Source organism: Hemibagrus wyckioides, linkage group LG03 (assembly GCF_019097595.1).
Source record: "Hemibagrus wyckioides isolate EC202008001 linkage group LG03, SWU_Hwy_1.0, whole genome shotgun sequence".
Classification (NCBI taxonomy): Eukaryota; Metazoa; Chordata; class Actinopteri; order Siluriformes; family Bagridae; genus Hemibagrus; species Hemibagrus wyckioides.
In genome coordinates, this window is record NC_080712.1 from 3,480,146 (window position 1) to 3,485,145 (window position 5,000).

Below are 5,000 nucleotides of genomic sequence, written 5' to 3' on the forward strand. Positions count from 1 at the left end.
GTATCCTGACATATCGTATCGTATTGTATCGTATCCTGACATATCGTATTGTATCGTATCCTGACATATAGTATCGTATTGTATCGTATCCTGACATATCGTATCGTATCGTATTGTATCGTATCCTGACATATCGTATCGTATTGTATCGTATCCTGACATATCGTATCGTATCGTATTGTATCGTATCCTGACATATCGTATCGTATCGTATTGTATTGTATCCTGACATATCGTATCGTATCGTATTGTATCGTATCCTGACATATCGTATCGTATCGTATTGTATCCTGACATATCGTATCATATTGTATCGCATCCTGACATATCGTATCGTATCGTATTGTATCCTGACATATCGTATCGTATCGTATTGTATCCTGACATATCGTATCGTATCGTATTGTATCCTGACATATCGTATCGTATCGTATTGTATTGTATCCTGACATATCGTATCATATTGTATCGTATCCTGACATATCGTATCGTATTGTATCGTATCCTGACATATCGTATCGTATTGTATCCTGACCTATAGTATCGTATCGTATTGTATCCTGACATATCGTATCGTATCGTATTGTATCGTATCCTGACATATCGTATCGTATTGTATCGTATCCTGACATATCGTATCGTATCGTATTGTATCGTATCCTGACATATCGTATCGTATCGTATTGTATCGTATCCTGACATATAGTATCGTATTGTATCATATCCTGACATATCGTATCGTATCGTATTGTATCGTATCCTGACATATCGTATCGTATTGTATTGTATCGCATCCTGACATATCGTATCGTATCGTATTGTATCGTATCCTGACATATCGTATCGTATTGTATCGTATCCTGACATATCGTATCGTATCGTATTGTATCCTGACATATCGTATCGTATCATATTGTATCGCATCCTGACATATCGTATCGTATCGTATTGTATCCTGACATATCGTATCGTATTGTATCCTGACATATCGTATCGTATCGTATTGTATCGCATCCTGACATATCGTATCGTATAGTATTGTATCCTGACATATCGTATCGTATTGTATCGTATCCTGACATATCGTATCGTATCGTATTGTATCCTGACATATCGTATCGTATTGTATCGCATCCTGACATATCGTATCGTATCGTATTGTATCGTATCCTGACATATCGTATCGTATCGTATTGTATCGTATCCTGACATACCGTATCGTATCGTATTGTATTGTATCCTGACATATCGTATCGTATCGTATTGTATCGTATCCTGACATATCGTATCGTATTGTATTGTATCCTGACATATCGTATCGTATCGTATTGTATCGTATCCTGACATATCGTATTGTATCGTATTGTATCGTATCGTATTGTATCGTATCCTGACATATCGTATCGTATCGTATTGTATCGTATCCTGACGTATTGTATCGTATCCTGACATATCGTATTGTATTGTATCGTATCCTGACGTATTGTATCGTATCCTCACATATCGTATCGTATTGTATCGTATCCTCACATATCGTATCGTATTGTATCGTATCCTGACATATCGTGTCGTATCGTATCCTGACGTATCATATCGTATTGTATCATATTGTATCCTGACATATCGTATTGTATTGTATCTTATCATATCATATCATAACTTACCCTGTCGTATTGTATCAACTCTAAATGCTTTTACGAGTTCTTTTAGAGTCAAAAAGGCGACGCTAAGCTTCTCTAAATCAGCTAAAGGAAGAAGTGAAGCTCACAGCTGTGTGCTGACAGGTGAGAAGAGGCGTTTAAAACAGATACAACACCTTCATCACAGCTAGTTAAAGACTCTGAGACGGAAAGCCAGCGCTCTTCTTTTGTTTTCCCAGCTTTATCCGCGTGGGAACGTGGCAGAGGATCGACGTGATTTGTTTGTGGAGTGTGAAATGATGACAGCGTCCGGAACAGTGAGCTGCGGCTGCTGCTGCTGCTGCTGGAGATCTTACAGGACAGGAATTAAAAAGTGAAACATGGGACCATGTTGACGCTTCACTACACAGGGGTTTTTTTCACTCCTTTCTTCCTCCTCCTCCTCTTCCTCTTCCTCGTTCCCTACTAGAATGAATTTTAAAATCAGAAGACAGCTGAAAGGCTTTGATTCTCTACCAACGTTACACCGCTGCACCCGATTGGCTCGTCCAGAAAGTTCCGGCTCCTGATTGGACAAGACGGTTAGATCTTTGACGTAGGCTGCACAGCGTGAAGCATGTCTCGTACACACACACACACACACACACACACACACACACACAAATACACACACACACACACACGCAGAGATTTCTGAAGTGAAGTGACAGCCCTTGGTATACTGCTTTCCCATGAGCCTTTGCTCTCCTAATGGTTTATAAAACAAACGTTGTTGGCTGTTATAAAGGAGCTGACCTTAACCTCCTGCACTGAAACATGATTTCCTGTACAGCAGGAGAATAAAATCACTGATTAAAAACAAACAACAATTAGTTTCCTTTGTTATAAACTGCCACTTCATTAATTTTAGGAAATGCGATTAGAAACTAAACTGCTCTATTCACCAGAGCTCCATGCGGCGATTTATCAGAGGAGTGTTCTTCTCTCTCTCTCTCTCTCTCTCTCTCTCTCTCTCTCTCTCTTACTCTGTCTCCACTATAAATACAAACCAACACAGGACAGAATTAAAAATAAATACATTAAAAAAATTAATAATCTGATGAACATTTGTCCTTCAACCAAGAATCTAAAGGATGGACAGAGGTTTGTTTCATTCACAAATTATTCATATATTAATGAAACAGAAAATAATGCAATAAATTCATAAATTAAATAAATAATTGTAAATGAAATAAATAATTGTATACTTTTATTTATATTTATAATATTTTTATGTTTTTATTTATATTTATAATATACAATACAATACTGACCAACTAGTAAAAATTATTAATAAACTATTTTTCTGCCAGATTTCTTCTTACTTTTCCAAATTTAACCATCTCACAGTGAAGCCTCGAGGATGAGACCCGAATTTTATCCCCATGTGAGCTGAGAGGAGAAGAACTGAAATTCATCCAGTGTTACGCACAGCAGATCCCTGAATCCAGTTTATCAATAATCTATTATCATGTGTATGTGTGTGTGTGCGTGTGTGTGCGTGTGTGTGTGTGTGAGGCATATAAGCACAATAATAACACTTCTATATGATATAATTCAACTTAATTCTATAATATTTAATATTTATAAATATCTAGAATAATTAGTTTCTTTTTTCCCTTTTTCAATTTTGTCTAAAAAAATGAACTGCAGCAGAAAGTTTGTGTACAGAGTAATTTTATTTCATTTTCATCAGGATTTTCTATTTATTTATTTATTTATTTATTTATTTATTTATTCATTCATTCATTCATTCATTTATTTTTTTTTATCTTAAATATTGAATTTTGTTCATGGCCTTATGTGTATATCTAAAAACATTAATGATGAATATACAAAAATAATGTTTTATTCTTTTCCTTTATTTATTTATTTATATTTTATTTTTTTTATTTTTAACTGCATCAGAGTGCTTTCAACTTTGTGGAAATAGTACATATTTTTTCCCTTTTTGTCCTTAATAATTACATGGAATCATTGTGTGTCCATAATAATTGTGTATTTAAATTATTGTGTTTTATGTTTTATTTATTTTTTTAATTATTTCATTTCTGATCAACATCAAAGTGACATTTTGTCTACATCACACATTCTTTGTTTATTATTTACCCTTCTATATGCAAAAGAAAGTTATATATATGAAATTATTCAGCATGTCCAGCGCAAATGGATGTTGGGAACAATAAACAAACAATAAACAAACAACAAACAAACAACAAACACAAGACAAACATGACAAGATTCCTGGAAGAGCACAGAACGTATATACACTGCTACATTTCCTCTATGTTTTCTCTCAGTATACAGTGTAGTGTGTGTCTGTGTGTGTGTGTGTGTGTGTGTGTGTGAGCCTTGTCTATGAGCAGCCAGTTCAAATGCAACAGTGGAAATTTCTACATGGGGCAAAAGAAAAAAAAAGGTGTGTGTGTGTGTGTTTATCTGTATATAATCACACACACTCACAACACAACTGAGGATTATAAACTGCAGAATCCAACACGAAGCTTGACTTACCCGCTGCACAGGAAGTGATGCGAGCGGATCTCATCTGGCCAATCACGAGCCTCACTGACTGTAAACACTCTAATCCATGGAGCTTAGCGCAGCAGAACTGAAGATCTGACCATCAGTCTGCACAGACAGAGAGAGGGGGGGGGTGTTAGTGAGCTGTTAAACACTCTACAGTTAGTGTTGATGTTGGCAATCTGTGGTTCACACAATATATATGTATAGAAGTGTTAAATATTTAAGTCTAATTTATTTAAATGTATTTAATGTGAAATTGTTTAGAGAGAGAGAGAGAGAGAGAGAGAGAGTGAGAGAGAGAAAGGGGGAGAGAAAGTGAGAGAGAGAGAAAGGGGGTGAGAGAGCAAGAGAGAAATTGGGAGAGAGAGACAGAAACAGAGAGAAAGGGGGATAGAGAGAGACAGAGACAAAGAGGAAGGGAGAGAGAGAGACAGAGACAGAGAGAAAGGGACAGAGAGACAGAGAGGAAGGGAGAGAGAGAGAGAGAGGGACAGGAAGGAAGGGAGAGAGAGAGAGAGAGAGAGGAAGGGAGAGAAAGAGAGACAGAGACAGAGAGAAAGGGACAGAGAGACAGAGAGGAAGGGAGAGAGAGAGAGAGAGAGAGAGAGAGAGTGTGTTCACAGCTGCTGTAGTGTAAGTGAGAACAGGTTAATGGTCAGTGTAAAGCGTATAGAGAGTGGTGACAGAGTAATAATGGGGGTTAGTGGAGATGAAGACAGAAGCTGTAAGTGTAGTCTCTCTCACACGGCGAGAGCAGAGAACTGTACATGAAGTCATTAAGAGGAAAATAAACAC

The 5,000-nt window shown here is 36.8% G+C and overlaps 1 protein-coding gene across 4 annotated transcripts in view; it reads right to left on the minus strand.

The window, feature by feature from the left end:
• The window catches only part of tenm3 (teneurin transmembrane protein 3), a 446,382-nt gene extending 442,066 nt beyond the window's left edge, over positions 1 to 4,316 (minus strand). For all 4 annotated transcript variants that reach the window (XM_058379176.1, XM_058379169.1, XM_058379160.1 and 1 more), the window contains exon 1: positions 4,194 to 4,316. The gene's annotated coding sequence lies outside the window, so the exon portion shown is untranslated. The remainder of the gene's footprint in view (positions 1 to 4,193) is intronic.
• Between the last annotated feature and the right edge of the window lie 684 nt (positions 4,317 to 5,000).